The 20,402-nt window shown below is 33.2% G+C and overlaps 1 long non-coding RNA gene and 1 pseudogene across 1 annotated transcript; both read left to right on the top strand.

Moving 5' to 3' along the window:
* Positions 1-497: 497 nt before the first annotated feature.
* Positions 498-17,590, top strand: LOC142873693 (uncharacterized). Its single transcript, XR_012921649.1, has 4 exons — positions 498-700; positions 910-1,009; positions 4,742-4,908; positions 17,131-17,590. It is a non-coding gene; the product is annotated as an uncharacterized LOC142873693 (long non-coding RNA).
* Positions 17,591-19,115: 1,525 nt separating this feature from the next.
* Positions 19,116-19,214, top strand: LOC142874129 (uncharacterized; annotated as a pseudogene).
* Positions 19,215-20,402: the final 1,188 nt, after the last annotated feature.

Genomic DNA, 20,402 nt, shown 5'->3' with positions numbered 1-20,402 from the left:
TTAAATAATTTCACGGCCTAATTTCTCTTCTTTTGGTATTAGCTTAAAAGACTTGTATAGATAACTGTGGCACTAAGGTAAAGAGTAGCTCTTGTACCCACCCAGCCCTATTTGGAGCACTGGCAGGAGATTACCTTACAGCTTTTCCTTACAATCTTTGAGAGCAGTATTGGAAGTGCAAATGGTCAGGAGGGGGAAGCTTCGAAACTGACTTGTCCCTAATTGCTCACGTGATATAAAATGTTATAAGAAATAGCCAAGTACTTGTCTGAGAAGTGTGGCTGGAGGGATTGCTAAGCTGAAGATGGGCTGGCTCTGTGTCAGTGCTGCAGCGGGAACCAACAGAGCTGGGTTGGAAGGGCGTCAGCAGAGCGCTGGAGCCCAGAGCACGGGCAGAGTTGAACACAGGCCGACTCCAGGGGAGGAGGAAGCAGTGGAGGAGAGGTCATGAGTTAAATCAGATCAAATATCAGCCTCAAATGCCAAGAAGAATAGCAGAAACCAGGGCAACAAGTGACATTGTTACAGAGGTCATAAAAGGCAGAAAAGAATCTCAGCTTTTCTTTGTGTTGCTAATCTTATATAAAAAAGGATCTGAGGAATAGGAAGAATGAGAGACTGGTTTCCCAAGGGACTGAGCATTTTTATCCAAAGCAGATTGAAACAAGAACACAAATTATCCATAAATTTTCAAAGTGAGGTAAGCTTTAAATCAGATTAGACTTTACTTATCCTTTAATATATATATTTTTAATTTTTACTAACCAGAATATAAGGTGTGGAGAAAATCAGATTTGATATAGTTAAAGTAAAAAAGCCTATTTTTTCTATTCATCTGATTGAAGGAAAATGTGTGACCTTCTCAAACATGTCAAATATCACACCATTCTCTTTGTCCCCCAATAACAGGTTATTTCAACAAACACACATACACATAAAAGAGATGAATTGATGATTGATGTTTTGTGCTTCTTCCTAAGAACAATGGGAAAACATTGAACTTCTCAAAGTAAGAGTGTTTACTAAGGCATGGCTGTGGGATGCTAAAAAATCAACTTGGTTATCTCTTGCAACCTTGAATTTGCACATAGCAAAATCAAATATTAACAATATACTTTTATGTTTTCTATTATAATTGTTAGTGTACCTACCCCCCCCCCCAAAAAAAAATTCAAATGTGTGCTGTGGTATTGTTAGCTCCAGAGTCCTGGATTTTTAGGCATGCATGTAGCTTTCTCAGTACCAACATGGGTTATTTGCTCAAAAGACAAATTTAGTGAGTTTTGCACTTCTTCTACTTTGCAAAAGAAAGGATAAACTTCTCAGTGTTGAGAAACAGGGGACTCTTCTTCCTTAAAGCATTTGAATGACCAAAGAGCTCTATAATACAAACTAATTTTTAAAGACATTTAGCAAAAGGGTTGGTTGTATGCTTAAAGTAAAAAGAAATGAATAGCATTTTATCCAGCAGTAAACAATTAGAAGAGAAAATTAATTGTAGAGAGAACACTATTTACAATGTTCTTAGGAAAAAAACATTAGGTATCTATTAATGAATCAAAGTACAAAGCCTTCTATAGGCAACATTCTAAATTCAATTTATAACATATTAGAGAAGACCTAAATAAAGTGATATGATGTACTCCCAGGTAGAAGTACATAAAGTCATACATATGTAAATTGCCATAAAACTCATCTACATATTCAATGAAATTTCAATTAAAATCTTAATAGAGAGTTACACAGAATAGTTTAATTCCTACTATTTAAGTGAAAGAATAAAAAGTCAAAATCTAGCAGGAAAATTCTGAAGGAGAAGGATCAAGAGGTGACTTTCCCTTACAAACGTCAGGACTTATGAAGGAATTGAAATTTACAATGTGGTATTAGCACAGGGTAGACAAATTCATCAGTGTAGTAGAAGACAAAGTCTCACAACAGAACTATGTACTTATGAAACATATGACAAAGGTAACACAATAGATTATTGAGAAAATGAGAGAGTACTGAATAAGTAGAGATATGGAGAAAGATGGGATAAAAAGTAAAAAAAAAACAAACGTATTTTTTCTGTTCATCTGATTTGAAGGAAAATGTGTGACCTCCTCAAACATGTCAAATAACACATCATTCCCTTTATCCCCCAATAAGAGATTATTTCATTCATATGGCAAAAAAATTTTAAATGATATACTATCCACACAATTAGCTCCAGATCATTATGAGCATTAATGTCAGAAATAAAAATTTTAAAAATTCAGTTGAAAATTTAGGTTCTTATATTTTGGACATTAATGTAGAGTGGGCTAGGGAATTTTTTACGACAGATCCATTTAGCATTGTCCAAAAAGGTAACATATTTTACTATATTAAAATTAAGAACTTTCTCATGAGACAAAACTTTAAAAATCAGAAAAATGGCAAATTAAAAATGGGTGAATATACACACAAGAAAATTAAAATGGGGGAATATACCCACAACCAACAAAGGAGTAGGATCAACAGTATTTTAAATCACGTTTGCAGCAGTATAGACGAAAGTGGAAGCTATTATCTTAAGTGGGGTAAGCTAGCCATGAAAGGACAAACATTGCATGTTCTCACTTATATGTGGAAGCTAAAAAGTTTGAATACAGGGAGGTGGAGAGTGGATAAACAGATAACAGTGTCTGGGAAAGGCGAATGGGGTGGGAGAGGAAGAAGGATGAAGAGAGGTGGGTTAAAGGGTACGAACATAAAGTAAGGCAGGAGGAATGAACTCTATGTTTGACAGCACAGTAGGATGACTGTACTTAACAAAACTGTATTGTACTCTGGTAACAGACACCCTGAGTAGCCTGACTTGATCACTATGCATTATATATATTTTAAAAATGTCTCATGTACCCCATAAATTTGCACAAATAATAAAAAAAAGAAGACTCAAATCCTACATATCTGAAATAATGAAGGACTATTTCACACTAATCATGTAAAAGAGATTGAAGGGACTTAAGAGAATGTGGAGGCAAGGGACCTACCTGGAAGGCTAGTGAAGCTGAGAAAGTTATATGGAAGACAGAAAAATTAAGCTGATTTGGGATGAGAAAATAGAACAAAAGGTGTTCCCAGCAAGAAAATGTATGAGCAAGAATGTGTAAGCAAATATGAACACAGTGTGTTCTGGGATGCTCAAAGCAACCCGATTCTCCGGTTGCGAGCAGGCAGTGCTGGACAGCAAGGCTGAGGTCTGGATAGGGGATTGGCAGACAGGACCTAAGGGCCAAATCCAGCTGCCACCTGTTTTTGTGTGGACTGTGAGCTAAAAATGGATTTTTTATATTTTTAAATGGTTGAAAAAAAATCTAAAGGAGAATATTATTTCATGATAGGTGAAAATTATATGAAATTTTAGTTTAGTGCTGATTTTAGTGCTGATAAAGTTTCATTGGACTAGACTTTATTACTACCAGGCTTATCTAGATAGTGTAGAGAAATAAGGATGAATATATAATGTCCAGTACTAATAAAAAAATTAAAATAACTGCAAATCAGTAAGGATGGTAAAAACTACCCAATTGAAAAAAATATGGCAAATATTATATCTATGAATAGGTATTTTATTGAAGAAGAAATATAAGAATAAAATTCTCAGAAATCAGAAAAATTTAAATCAATACAATATGATACTCCTTTATATCAATTTAATTGACAAAAACTTTGTGACAATACTAAACGTTAGAGGGAATATGGCTACACAGAATCTTTTCTATATAGGAGTATAAATAAATGCAAATATTTTCAACAGTTTAACATTATCTCCTAACGCTGAGAATCACATATCTTACAAGGGAATAATTCTACTCCTAAATTTATATCCAAGAAAAACTCTTGCTTTTTCACAATAGAAGACATGTACAAGAATGTTCGAGAAATATTGTTCACAATGGAAAAAAATTGGAAACAATACAAATGTTCACAATGAGGAAAACACAAATAAGCTGTGGTCTATTTGTACAATGGAATACCATAAAGTGATCAAAATGAATACACTATGGTAACACGGAGCGACATGTATAAATCTTAGCAAAATAATATTTAGTGAAAAAAATCAAAACTCCAAAACTATATGAAGCATGGAGGGCTTTTAATAAAGTAAACACAACTAAGAATAGGAATATACTCTTTTGGTAACTATGTAGATACACAAAACAATATAAAGAGGAAATCATAATAAAGTCTGTAGATAATAAACACAGACTCTAGAAAGATAAAATTACATTCAGTGAGGAGAAAACAAAGTAATGGGATGGACAGAACATATGTTTAGATGCAGTTTAAGTCCTTGTCTGGTGGATTCACTTGGACTTACTATTAATACAAAGACGAAAATAATAAACTAAATATATACAATAAATAAAAGCAATGAGCATGAACTAAATTTTATGAATTTAGTTTTAGAATTTAGTTTTAATTTTAGAATTTTATTCAAATTCTATGCTTATAAGAGAAGGAAATTGTAAGAAATTTTAATTAGCAATTATAGATGAAAATATGTGCAACACGCCCAAACATGATTTGATACAGAGGATGACTGGGTAAACCGATAAGAATAGCGAAGTCCATTCTTATCCATCTATCCATATGACTCCAAAGGTTAATGTTAATACAGTGACACTTTGAAAAGCATTCTAATTGTACTGTGCTTCACCTATTTTGCGTCTCTATTTCTGAACACTCATATTTTATTTTTATTTCCTAGCAGAAACACTAATCTTAGGGATCTTAGGCACAAGCCCTTGCCTGGCTAGACTCACGGGAGACTCCATCCTCTTCAGCAGGCTCTAACCACTCCAATAATGGATTCTTCTAATCAGAAGGTCTGTAAGCAGCATTATCTATCCATCCATATATTCCTACACTATCCAGGTAAGTCCAATGCTAATATATAGAAACTGAACAGAGTACAGAGGGCATTTTGGGCTACAAGAAAAGGGATTGCAAAATATCCTGCAAAATATTATCAGGACACTTAATATGCTGTATTATAATAACCTGTTTACATGTTTGTGTTCAACATTAAAATAAACTCCCTGAATGTAGGGACAGTAACATTTTAAGAATTGAATCAGTGATGCCTAGTGAGTTTCTGGTACTCTGCAGAGGTTTATTTAAGAAATAAATATTTATCATCTTATATAATGTATGATATTATATACCTTATTGCATATCATAGATTAGCTAAAATGTTATGAAAATGGACATTTTGATGAAGTAACAAAATGCAATGCTTACTGGAAGTGAACTGCAAAGGAAATTTCTGATAAGGAGATATATTTTTATATTCTATGCAAATTTAATGTTCTCAAAAATATTTGAGAATGTAATATGCTATTATTTCCAAAAAGTAGCCTAGAGAATCATTTCCCTCTTTCGAATCTCCATTTTTTACAGCTCACCTTAGTTAACCTGGTTGTTGTTCCCATTCCCTTTCAGAATTGCATTTCCTCTATCAGTCAAACACAGTATCTGTCACATTTCCCTGAATCACTCCCAACCTGGCCACTGTGCTTTGGCAGTACTTTCTCTAACTGTCAAGAAATCGGGCTCTTGGAAGAGATAATTTAGTAGAGTGGGCATAGCAGTGGGTGGTCACAAAAATACACACTGAAGAGGAAAACAAAGGGGCTACAATGGGTTGGTAAAAAGAACTCATCAGATAAAACTATCAAGAAGCCATCAGATAAAACTATTATAAGATAGAATAAAAATTTATGAAAGTGACACCACCACCAACTTCACAACCACAATCTAATAGTTGATGAGAATTGAAACTACATAACCCAGGTAATAACAGTCCCTTTGGCTCATTTATCTGTTTGCAATGGCTTAAATCCTTGGCTTAGTTTTTAAATATATAATATTGCTATCTCACCATATCTAATTCCTGTGTCTTATTTATTGAAAGCTAGTAATGGGTGTTTGAAACCATGGTACCTACCTTAGACTTGTAGTTAGCAATATAAGATGACCCAAAGATTTTTCAAGTCATATATAGGAATACTAACAGCAATTAACTTATTAGAGAAGCCTCAAATATTAACACAAAGACAAAACATTGTATTTGTAAATGAGATCACCAGAGCTTATACTCTTTGTTTGTTCCATTTTTATTTCTAAAATACATCACCAAATTCTCTGGTAACATAAACTATACATCTATTATTTAAGTAAATACGCTTTGTAAGGAAAATACAAAAGTAAGGCAAAAGATAAAACAAATAAAAATAAGAGTTCAGCTGATAGAGCACTATTGAAGCATGAAAGTAAAGAAACCTGCTCACAGAACATTGTCAAGATAAAACTGCAAAGACACTTGAAAGAGGCCAGCGTTAAATAATAAATGACTAACACATGGACAGAATTAGAAGAGGTTGGAAGAAACAAAATACTCTGCAAACACAATTTGTTAAGATTATCTGTTTCAAACTTACAATCTGAATGTATGGGGAATCCAGGCCTTTGGTAGGAAAAGGCAATTGCCCTGCCAACCACGTTGATTAAAATAAGCACCCATACCTAAAAAATGTATAGGGCAGGTAGGTAAGGATTTCAATATACATTTAAATTATGACCTTAAAAAACAACAAGGGCTATATGTCTTACAAACAAGCATCATAACCTTACCGAAATGATATTAGTCAGCAGTGGAAAAACCAGAATCAAGTTTGAAGTAAAGTATTAATAGACCAGACATACACTTGTTTGTAAAGTAGCCTAAACCTGGTGTCCCCATAGTGCATAAAGTGATAATTATAGAATGTTAATAAAATGTCAAAATGTAAGGAATTAGCTTTGGACTGAGATTTTGGAGAAGTGAAGTATTTTGCATAGAAGAAAAATTAGTTAAAAGTAATAATTAATGTTCAATAAATAATACATTTATCATTTTAATGTATCAAATATATAAATGTTACCTAAAGCTTGGCCACTTGTCCTAGAAGCCGCATCAGAAGAACGAGAGCAAGTGCTTTGGGGAGAAGGAAAGAGACATTTTATTACTTTGCCAACAAGGAGGATGGAGACTCCTGTCTGAAATGCCATCTTCCTTACAATAAGCAAAAATACAGAGCTTTTAAAGATGGGTTCTCAGCCTCAGGCAAATACTGTTCAACTACAGTTGATGATTCTGACCAGACAATCTTGAGACCTCCACCCAGGACCTCCCTTTACCAGGTCTGGCTGAGCCATCTACTTTAGTGCAAATAACAAAAGACTGATCCTGCCCCTCCCAACCACTGCTGAGGCAGGGATGCAGGTTTTAGTTCTCAAAAAGGAGTGGAGGATGTTTCAAAGAGGCAGAAAATATTTTTGACATTTTTTTCAGGCCGTTCCCTCTGTTCCATAAATATAAAACATTATATAAAATAGAAAATAACACATAGCAATATGATCAAAGATCAGTAAAATAACCTTAGGAGAAATAGCAGTATTGGACAGTTTAATTATATTTTAGCATTTTCTCTGAATAAGGAACATTCGAGGGTTAATGTATATAGTCCAATTTGATAATAATTTCTCTGACCCGACAATTAATGAATGAGATTTATGTAAAAGAACTATAAAATGAAAATTAAAGAATTGTAAAATAATATGATGCTTAAAACTAAATAAAATGACATGTTAAACATTTAAACATTTGACATATTAATTCTACCACTAAATGGAAAAAAGAGAATATTATGACATATATATTCAGATTAGGTGAATTAATAATAATATATAATACAAAATTCTGGCTATGTGCAATCCATCTTAAAGGTGCATTGTGCATCCAAATCAGAACTCTTTTTAAAATCACTTGAATAAAGAACATGAATATACAAAACATCTCCATGGTTTATCAAGAATGAATACTGACAATTAATATTAAAAGACTCTTCTAATGTGTCACATGCATTTCATTACACAATTCTTTGTATGAGGAAGACTAATCATAGAGATGAAAAAGTAACACTGCATTTTCCCAGAGAATAAACCATTTATGAAGTTGTGGAATATTTTATCTCATCCATGTAGAAGGGTCTAAAACTTAATATTTGCTTTTCTTGTTTAAAACTCATAAATCAACAACTCAAACCAACTCTTTCAATGACTACAAAGAAGTTATATCTAGACAAACAATGTGAAGTGGAAAACTTATTTTCACATGTTATTGAAAACATGATGATGACAATATGGAAAGTTATGATTTTACTCCTAACTCAGTTACGAGAAATTCTGTAACTTGTTGGAAGGGTTTTACATAAGTCAGGAATTGATCCATTTCATTTGTTTCATCATCGAAGCTGATATACATCCTGGAGGCAGAGTGGAGCGACTATTGTGTGATTAAAGCAAATACCATTTCCCCTTTCATGTCTGACAAACTCATTTTCATCCTAAATGATAACTCAGATATTTCCTCTGCTGTGAAGACTTCTAGGCCTCTCTTAAAGAACACTGTGTATATATTTCCTAGGACTCATTACATTACTGTAGTTGTTTCCATGCCTGTTGCTCTGTGTTTCTGTCTTTGCATGCAGAAATCACCGTGGAATGCTTATGCAATGAATAGAGAGATAAATGAATGATACATTTTGCTGTGTTATGATCTGACAAATAAGTTTTACAGAGTCCAGAAAGGCTTAGCTACTTTGCCGATTTTCTGATTACAAAGATTCTTTACTTTTTGAATGAAAGATAACTGACAGTGACTTCTCACTATCTATCCATCAAACTGTTCCTACTTATATCCTTCAAATTCTTCAATGTCAATTCAAATGCATCATCCATTATGAAACATTGTTATTTGCTTCACTGCCTTATAAACTTCCCTGTATTATTTTTAACAACCTTATCTCCTTAGTGGAATATTTGAAAACTTTTCTTATGCTACTTTCTTTTCCTACTAAATTTTGATATTCCAGAAGATATTAACCATCACTATAAGAAAGAGTCCTATTTGCCCACAAGACTGAACCCAGTGTTTTATCCTGAACTCAGTAACTATTGCTTGATATTCATTTATATAAGTTGGCTATATATTTATCATTCAGAAAAATCAAACAGAACTAGAAAGAAAACATTTGCTTAAGAACTGCTAAGTTTCTTAAGAATATTCTCTTAAGAATAAATGTCTTAAAATAAGTCTCTTAAAATATAGAATGTATAAGTGAAATGTATGTTCAAAAATGTTTTCTTCCTTTTTAGTTATTTTAAGAAATGTTTGCTTTTAATGAAGTTGGATATAAGATGGGTTTATAGAAAAATATGTTTGGTTCTGGTGGGAGTTATTTCATTGCCTTCTTAGAATTACCATGTTAAGTTACCTGAATAAATCTACCCCAAGAAACAGCTTGAGTATTATATCTTAACTGGATAATTGGGGTCAAAATCTACCTCAAATTCCTCTGAATAATTTTTACTAAATCCTGTGATTAGATTTATACTTAGGAGCCATTGAGAATGTATTTGGTAGCATGAAAAACATTATACTCTTTAGAAGCTTGCTGAATATCAGATTTTGCAGTTAAATAATAATACCCTCTTATCAGATCTAAACATTTAGGTGACACTTAAACTTAAAAAACAAATTGTGGAAGATGCATTTTAGTAATTGCATTGACTTTCTACACAGGTTTCAACTGGTTTATGTTAAATTGGCACAAAACTGAGGTGAGGAACAGTAATATACTACAATAACTGATGTGCATAGAGTGCTATTCTCCAAATCCAGAATGTGAAGGTTTTAATCTATGAAGACTTTTTTAAAAAGTTGACAGAGTCAGACACTGGCAAAGTCATGAAAAAAAGAATTGTTTTGTTTTGTCAGTGGACATAGAAACAGAGGATCAGAACTGGAAGGATTCTTGGAAATAATGTGGTACAATCCCTTAATTTATAGATGAGGACACTTAGGAGTATGGAAATTAAGGATTTCCCCCAGGGACATCTGGGTATAAACAGAACAGAGAGTTTAAAGCCTTGAAATCAACTCTCATATGTAAACACAATTACAATGCCTGGCTCAGGCATTGGCACAATGTAGGTTTCCAAAATACTTTCATTCTCTTTACTTTTTCCTTATCTTTTCACTGTTATACAAAATATTTTTAACACATTGATTAAGAATGTGATTGTAAGAGCCAGACTTCCTGGTTACGTGATCAATATTCTCTCACCTAGTATCATAGCTGGGCAACCTCGGGCCAGTTGCAGACTCTCTCTGTGCCTTGGATTACTCATGTAAAAATAAGGATTTTAGTACAATTTTATCAATGTGTCATTGATAAATTAAGTTAATAGATGTAAAAATGCTTAGAAGACTACCTGGTATATAGGTCATGCTAATGAAAGTTACCTGCTAATATTATAATTATTATGTTATCTGACCTCTTAGCATTTGTCTACGTGTAAAGTGTCTGGTGCCCTTTTTTGCTTATTTCTCACACTAAGATAATTATTCAGGATATTTATCAAAATCCTTTTATCAAAACTAACTGGTTATATAATCTAAATTGCGAAACTATAATAAAATACTGAAGAATTTCTGATAAATTAATTAATCTAATGTTTATAGTTGCTAATTGTTTAATATATTTCACCTCCAGATACAGGTTTCATTTTAAGAGTAATTCTTTTTTTTTCTTTTTTATAAAAATCTATATATATTAGTTGGCCGATTAATTTCTTTCTGTTTACAGTAGAGACGGGGTCTCGCTCTTGCTCAGGCTGGTTTCGAACTCCTGACCTCGAGCAATCGGCCCGCCTCAGCCTCCCAGAGTGCTAGGATTATAGGCAAGAGCCACCACACCCAGCCTTAAGAGTAATTCTTTTAATTACTTAAGTGGTAGGAGAAGCACTGTGTAAGATCAATAGGAGCTAAGTTTTGGAACAGGTTAGGGTCTTGCTTGAATGGCTGGTTAGTTTTTCCACATGCACGTAAAGCCAACCAGGATAACTAGACAATAAATAATTTTAGCTGAATATTTTAATGTATTATTTTTACATAACATAAGATTTGATCAATATAAAAATTATAGAAATCCTATTCAACCTGTTCAGCTAACAAATTTATAAAATAATTTTTAAATAAGAGCCAAAAATTGAACCAACATTGTATACAGTTTTATATGTTTTATATGTATGACTGTGTGTGTAATCAAACACATATACATACATATTTTCATATAGTCAAACTCAGAAGAGATAGTTTCCTTCTTCTAACACACAAAAGTGAAAATATCAGAGCTAATTGCTTATTGTGGGGACTTCACTTTAAAACAAATCGATTGTTCTAGGTACAATAATATGAAAGTTTACAATGTTTATATTTTAATAGATCTTTTTTGAAATTGCTTTTTCATAGGCATTCTCTTATTTTCTCTGAAAGCAGCAGGGACACAATTGTGTTATAAAATAATGAAAATCCAAGCTGCATTTCTAATAATTTCAGAGAGTCATTTGGCTTTTTCCTTATATACTGTTAAAAACATTTTCTTTATCTCCAAATTGAAAAAGCAAACTAAATCGAAGTTCCTACTGGTTTTTGCCCATTATAGACTTACCGCGTATGACCAATATTGCTTCTGCAGGCAAACTACTAATAGCAAGAGTACATACTCTCTGGAATATTGTTAAGCTTTAAAAATCACATCTAATAATTTAAGTGATAAATCCCAAGTCACATTAAAGTGACAAGGCTGAGAGTTTCTCTGTATTACCTAACTGTATGCATTAGCAAGTTGTAAAAAAAAAAAGAAAGGACTTTTTAATGCATTCTTTAGGTGAGAAACAGAGACAGACATAACAGCCCAAAAACATCACATAGGAAGGAGCTGAGTGGCTGAAGCAAGTCATGGCAGTGTCTGATGAATCTCAATCTAGAAGAAAGAAGAGTTTAGACGGTGAACATTGACTATTACCATCTCACTGGAAAAATAATTACTCTCATAAATGAGGTGCTATTTAAATTTCTAATCACACACTCTCACGTTTTCAGATACAGTTTTCACTAGGCTTGGAACTTAATTATATCTGACTTCTGATATGGTAGTCATGCAAAGGCTGGTATTCTAGCCTGTATGACAGTTACAGTCCTTATTATAAATCCTAAAGAAGCATTTGCTTTGCTTCATAATTCTTGAGAACTAGGTTAATCTGACTGGACCTCTGAGAAACACTCTTCTCTCAGTTAGCAGACAGACATGTGTCTTCAGTCAGTACTAAAATTGTGGCACATCTACCAAAGTGACCCCGTAGTGTGAGTCTTGTGAGACAGTCTGTTGTTCTTCCTCAGGAGGCCCAATGTAATCCTATTGACTGAATGCTTTGTTGTTAATTATTTATTTTTGGAATAATACATTACATAGCAATAACATGTGATAAACACCACACACCCAAGTATGAAGGCTAGCTGCAAAAAGGCAACAATAGCAATAACAGTAATCAATAAACACTTGAACATTTACCAAGATCTTTATAAGGATTATTTCATTTAATACTCATCACAGTATTATGAGAAGAGTATTGAAACAAAAGAAGCATATACTAATTTGGCCAAAGTCAAATACATAAATGGAAAGGGTCAGATTAGAAGCCAAGCAGTCTGACTCAGGGCTGTGCCCTGAGCCACCACGCTACATTGGACTTATTTTGTTTGCCTAGAGGGAAGAATCATTTAAGGTAATGACTTTCTCATCTTATTCAGCACCTGGCATAGTACCTTGAACATGGAAGCTTGATAAAGATTTGTTGAATCGAGGTGCGAAGCACTCAAAATCATTAGGACAATGATCTCTGAATTGAGCTAGCTAACTAAACAAACGCCACTGTAAGTAAAAATTAAGGTCCAATATGTTCTTCAAAATAAAAAAAAATTATTTGGATGTCTAATAAGCACTTCTAATAGGTGCAATATTTTCTCTATTCTACTTATTGAAAATGAGTAGTAACTATATTTGCATAAAATATCCTTAAAATTTTTTCAATTGCCTTTAATACTTCTAGACTTCATAAATGTGTTTCTGTACTTTTCATTTTGTTGTTTAATAATTTAACAGACCTTTTTATATAATCTGTGTATAAACACTCCACCCCTTCCCATAACCAAAAAAGAAATGTAAACACTCATTTATTAATTGATGATATGCTAATTATTTTGTTGAACAAAAATTGGCTGAGATTGACAGTCCTCCTAGGTAATTATTTCATAAAGAATACAGAGGAACTATTTAAAATTTAATTAATTATTCCTAGTAGTTGCTTCCTAATATTGAATATTAATATTAACTTTGGTGTGATTATTATCATAGTGCATGTCTTGCATACAACTTATCTGTTTGATGCAACAAGGATTAGAAATTTGACAGGCATTCTATATGAGTTTAGCTGAGGCAGATGCATGGCTGTAATAACCTTAATATTTTTTTCCATATTGAAAATACTCTTCGCAATGCTATATGGCATGGGATTTTTATAGCTTTTATCATAAATTCATCTATGCATTAAAGCAGATTCTAAACAACTATGTAAGCAGACTATTAACTCTACCTTTTCACCCCTGGGTAGAGCTGACATGGTCTTCAACTCAGCACAAACTGTTTTTGGCCTCCAAGTGATCATTCATCTGAACTTCAATCAAAGGACTATTAAGGGATATGGGTGTTTGTTCAACAGAGGGCTACTCTCCAATCACCAGACCCCCCATTTTATCCAAGCCTCAGTTGAGAGAAACCACACATCAAGTGATGGCTTAGAACATTTCACCTTTTCCTTATTCAGATCAGCATAAGGGCAAAGCTGGCATTTTCTAAGCTACCTGAGGCTTTACTTATACTGATGTCACTTTGATGTTTTGCCACTAGCCCATGCTAAAGGTCTGAGAAAGAAATAGTCTCATGAGATTATTACTTAAATATATGGATATTGTCCTTAATTCAATTTTAAAACATTTTGTTTATGAAGACTGCTAGGATAAACTCCCTCTATGCTTGGAGCAAGTAAGAATCTTTTAAGGAATCACTTTGTTTATATTATGCAGACACTATAGATCATATTGCTGGACAGGTTTCTTCCTTTCTGATTTCCTATGAGCATCTGAGAGCCTAATTTTGGGCTCACACATCAAAGGGTATGTATATGTCATTATGGTGTAATTTTCAAGCATTACTCTGGATGTCACTTTCTATAGACATCAATTTTTTAAAATCTTAACTTTATGATATCTTGCAGGATATTCACTCTTTTAAAGTGATATTTTTCCCGAATATGTATGTACATAAGCTACAAATTAAGTCAAGTGCCTTAATGATCTTATTTACAGTCCACTATGTGATTTAACCAAAAGGTTCTCATCAATCTAAACTCCCTAACCTCATCCTCTGCAATAAATGTGCATTCTTCTCCAAGGTATAGAGACAGATTGTCCGTGATGTTTTCTGAAATTACTACTAAAAGGTGAAAAGATGCATGATTGCAGGTTACCTATAAACTCTGGAGCTTACTCTCATTTGGTATGTGTTAATTGTGAGAGAGAAGGGCAGAGAAAGAAGACTCTGTCATTTATAGCCAAAGGACATATCTTTGAGACATCTTGGTGAGCTAAACACATCATTCCAACGTTATGAACTCTGCATATGTATACTGCAGACAAATTTGAAATGGAAGCAAAACTCTCCATGGTATGGTTGCCAGTACTCACCGGTACTGACACACGGGCTTGATGAAATCATGACAGGGCATTCAGAACACCTTTGAATTGGCAATCACACATTTTCCCATATAATATTACAGTAGAAATGCCATCTTCAAAACTAATAACCATAAAGAAAAATCAAATACTCAAAATTTACCTGCCATTTTAAAATTTGTAGTCATAGGGATGGGGAGTGGATCACAAGAAGAGATACCTGCAGGAGCCAGCAAAGGGATGAAATGAAGCAAACTTGGCAGAGGTTGGCTATGGTTGAATGAAAAGGGTGCAGGTACTAGTTCTCTTAGGATGATTGTTGCTTTCTGAAAATATGAGTCCTGATAGTCTGATTATCCTGTCAGAAATATCTCAATTTTTAAAAGCTATCAAATAATTTGAAAAGTATTTTAAAAATTGAAATGTCATGCAGGCCAAAGAAAACAGCTTGCCAGTTTGTGAATTTTAGCTTAAAATGTGTATATATACTTCAAAAGACAGCTTGTGTTTTTTAAATAAAATCTAGACAATTTTAAAAATAGCACTTGGATTTAAATTGTACAGCAAATCATGAAGAGCTTAAAATATTTGTATTTTGTGTAGCCATACATCCGTTCAATAATTCATTAGGTTATATAAATCTATGAAATTTTAGAGCAAACATAAAAATTATGTCAGAGAATATTGAAAAAATACATGATTATGATGACACGAGTTTATGTTAAAAATGAACCTAATTTGGTGCATACTAAAGAGTAGATCATGAATATCAAATAATGATTAAAACCAATATTGAGGTTGATAAAACTTTACATGTATCACTCAGTAAAAACAGAAAAATAATTGGTTGGGGTCAGGATGTGGTGTTTGTGGTGTCATATTGGATCATATTAAATTCTATGACTAGTAAATCTATCTCAAAACAGCTGAATGAATATTTCTAGATCCCATTTTACCATATTTGCTTTGTCCAAAATCAAGTCATATTTTGACCATTTCATCTTCTGATTCAGATTCTGTTATATACCATGTGACATTAGACAAGTCAGCTAATAATCAGATATTATTTATTTAAAAATATGAATGTTGTAGGAATGGGTCTTTATTATTGCTGTTTAATTTATTCACTAATTTGCTAACCCAACATTGTTTTAACAATGATTCTTGAAAATATATAAACAATCTATTTTGATAAAAATATACCTGAATAAGAAAATTGATTTAAAGTGACAAAAATGTTAGAAAGTAGTAATGTAGGCATGTATTAAGTACAGACACACACACACATAAGCACGCACGCATGAAAAAAGTTGGAAAAATAAGATCCCATTAACAAGTGAGTCCACACATGCAATAATCGCATGCCTTTAACGCCTATTTTCATCCAAAGTTTTGTCATATATTTGGCTATAAACTTTCTAATAGTCAACACAAGTGATGAAATATGATTAATTATGGGAATGTCTGTACAGTAAGAAGAAATCATGTTCTGATTTTGTTTGATACTAATAAGAGAGAGAAACCTCTGCTGAAACTCTTCAAGGAACTGAAGAGTATATCTCCCTTATAATATACAATACATGTAATATGTCTTCCTTAAAATAAAAATAAGGATGAATTGCAGAGTTCCTTTTTTGTAACATCTGTCATATTCTGAAATCAGAAATCACATCAAAACAAAAATCATTTAGTGATCAATAAAGTACAATATATAACATACTGATATACTATGTTAATCTGGTTAGATAGATTCCTAATGACATGACTTTGCTTTAAGTGAAAATCATAGAGTTTTTAGAGCAGAGTTTCTCAACCTCAGCACTATTAACATTTGAGCCCAATGTTATTTATTATAGAGAGCTTCCGTGTGCATTACAGGATGTTTATCAGCATCTCTGGCTTCTACCCACTAGATGCCAGTAGTCCTACTCTACCAGTGTGACAACCTAAAATACAACCAGACATTGCCAAATGTCCTCTGTAGGAGGGCAAAATCACCCCTGATTCAGAAACAGTGTCTTGAGGAATGGTAGGATTGCACAGATCCTTCATAAATAGTATTCCTTTCAGCTGACATGAAAGCTATTAAATGTCTGTCAATTGAATCTCTGTCTCAGAACTACCTAGAGTACAGGTATTTGTCAGACAGAATGGTATTAATAAGTTTAGGGGTTTAGACTTTAAAAAGTAGCTGCACTGATGGTATCCGAACTCCTAAATATTTACCACCGATTCACTTTCTTTTCTTTCTGAACACACAATTGAAAGGCATTTTGCAGCCTCCCAGCATAGAAGCTTTGCTGTGTGGCTGAGTTCTAATCAGTGGAATGTGAGCAGAAGTGATGGGCACCATTTCTGGGAAAGACTAATAGGAAGCTAGTCAGAGCCCTCCTTCCTCTTTTCATCTTTCTTTTTGCTAGGTGCAGAAAGTGATAATCACCTGGGAGACGATACATCTGAAAGATGGGAAGCACCCTAGTTCTTGAGCAACAAGTGGAGAAGAAGCAAAAGTCAATCAGGAATACAAGTGCTGGGCTGGTTTGCAAATGAGAAATCAATTTTTGTTGTGTTTGAACCCATAAACATTTTGGGTCTTTATATCACAATGGTTTTAGCTTATACTAAATAGCACAATAAGACTGATAGCTTCTTGGCAAACTAATGGAGGCAAATGTAAACCTTTTCATGCCATTTCGCTGTTCTCATGTATTTGTTTGTCATGTCAATATTTGTATAATGTAATATGGGAAACAAGCTTTGTAAACATGTTTCTTATCTTCGTAAACAAAGCTCTGTAAAGAGTATTCTTTTGGAAGGAACATGACACACCTAGAAAATAAAACACATTGAAGAGTAAAATAGTAAATAAACTAAGAACCAGATAGTAAATTATCCAGGTCAAGAAATCCTAAAAAAAAGTTATAATGCTAACTTCCATTATTATTGTGATTTCTAGGCAAGGAATGTATGACATTAAAACAATGGCTTTTTTCCCTTCTTTTGACATTCTTCTTTATTTTTAAATGGCAAATAATAATTGTGTATGGGGTACAATGGGGTATTATGTAATGTTTTGATCTATATATATGTTATAGAAAGATTCAATCAAGCTAATTAACATATCCATCACTTCACCAACTTATTTTCCTGTGGGGAGAAACTTAAAGTCTATTGTTTCAGCAATTTTGAAATTTACAGCAGATTATTATTAACTAATCTCAGTCCTCATCTCTTTTATGAAGCCTCTATAAATTAATCCCTCTCCCCACATCAGCTACTGACTGGTGTTCTTCATTGACCATGTATCAGTTGCTATCTTGTATTTTAACTATTTCTTCTCTCTCAAGATCATGTGAAAGAGTTTGAAATCCTTGAGGTTAGAGCTGAACTCACAGATATCTCGCTTTGTCTAATAGCATCTAGCATATGGTCTCCAATTTAGCAAATGTTCAATAAATATTATTTGACTGTTGTTACAATAACAATTTTCCATACCTTTCACTTATTGGAAACATAAAAATTAATCTTTGAGAATTAGAGTTTTAGGGGAATTTTTATGATAATGCTTTTTTTTCAAACAGGCTATTTTCCATATAACTAATTATAAAAGTAGCTAAATAGTATCTGCTTAATACATAATAGATGCCTTATTGATACTGCCTGAGGCACAAGACCAGATAAACTATCTTACAAATCAAAATAAGAGAATTATGTATTTAGGACATTATTAATAAATTGTGCTGTATCTGACAAAAGTTACTTGTATAGTTGAAAGAATACTGTCCTGGTTTCAAATCCTGCGAAACACTATCAGTATGTCTCATGCAACATTTGGCATACAGGCATAAATACTTCTCAGATACTGCATTCTTCTAAAAATTGAAGGTGTGTGGCAAAAGTCTATGGGCTCCATTTTTTCCAACAGCATGGGCTCACTTCATGTAACTATGACAGATTTTGGTAATTGTTGCAATATTTCAAACTTTTTTATTATTACTATATCTGTTATAATGATCTATGATCAGTAATCTGTTTTGGGGTGCCACAAATGCTGCCCATATAAAATGGTGAACTTGATCAATGTGTGTGTTCTGACTCTTCCACCAACTGGCCGTTTCCTTTCTCCTTCCTTCTTCTCAGGCCTCCCTATTCCTTGAGACACAATAATATTGAAATGAGGCCAATTAATAACTCTACAATGCCCTCTGAGTATTCAAGTGAAAAGAAGAGTTCTATATCTCTCAATTTAAATTAAAAGCTAGAGTTAGGGTTATAGGTGTGCCCATCACCCATATAGTGTTCATTGTACCTGTTAGGTAGGTTTTCACCCATCCTCTCCTCTCCCTCACCCCCCTGCTTGATTTCTACTGAGTTTACTTCCCTCTGTGCACATGTGTGCTCATCCATTGCTTCTTGACTTTTTGGTTAAGATCAAGTGTATTATCTGTTCTTAGTGTATTATCTGTTCTTATCAGTTTAATATTTAGTTGCTTAAGTAATCTATAATTCTCTATTGATTTGACACAATCATTTCATCATATATTATGATGGGCAGCACATTATATTTTAGGTGACATTTTTGAACATTTTTGAAATTTTAACCAAACTATTTTCTTATTCCCATATTTTCTTTCATTCTACTGCCCTTCAAGTTTATAGTAGATATTCACAGCAAAGTAGTAAGATCTGCTCTAAGGGGAAAACAAATGTAGAGGCAATCTAAGAGATGTGAGGAAGTCCCCTTGAGTGAAAAGCAGTTCTTCCTCCCACAATCCTTCACATTACCCTTCCCCTACCTCAGAACAGATTAGGAAATATTCTTGAGAATAGAAAAGGAGGGAACCCACACAAAAAGTGAGGTATGCTCAGATAATTACAGTCTTTGAAAAAGGAGGCCTTCTTCCCGGAACAGACCTAATTCCCAAGCCCCAGAAAAAACAGCATGTGAGAGGCTAACAGCATTTGAGATAAGTTTAAGTGATTAAGTTTATAATCAATGTTGCAGTGTTACAAAAATCTAGCTTTACATTTATAAATTTTTAATGTAATAACTGTACAATATACCAATGGAGAAATTTTTATCGTTTGGAGATTAATAAATTGGTTATTAAATAAGAAATAATAAAATTTTATCTACATACTCTAAGGCCCTTAGAAAACTATAACTTTATTTCTCTTAAAACGAACATCATTTTAGTTTCTGTATTAGAGTCTATTTTAGTCCCTGTATTAGAGTATCTCTGATTCTATGAAATATTTAATTTTACAATGCTATTGTAAAAAGAGAATTACAAAGTGAAAGTGTTGGCACTGTGACAAGTTAATAAAATTCACCTATTATAACATTCTTCTGGCAACTGCCCACATCCCTACTGCTCTCTATGCTATCCTAATCCTCATAATCTCTCTCCTCTTCTTTAACATGCACAATTTATTTGAGACCCTACCCTTGAAAAGCAGAATAAATTATTATTTATAATTTAATTCCATTTGAGGCTCAGAGAGATCCAATGTACTTAGCCTGAGATAGAGACAAAAAACAAACAAAAGAAACATGGAATTTCACTCTAATAAGGTGACCACTAATACTATGCCAGTGACAGTGACCTGCAGTGAACAGTTGGACTCTTGCCCTATTCCATTACTCTTCCAGGCCCTTTGCATATAATGATTGGTCTTTAGAACAGCCTGT

This window comes from Microcebus murinus, chromosome 11 (genome assembly GCF_040939455.1).
Source record: "Microcebus murinus isolate Inina chromosome 11, M.murinus_Inina_mat1.0, whole genome shotgun sequence".
In the NCBI taxonomy this organism is placed as follows: Eukaryota; Metazoa; Chordata; class Mammalia; order Primates; family Cheirogaleidae; genus Microcebus; species Microcebus murinus.
This window is presented reverse-complemented; position numbering and strand designations above follow the sequence as displayed.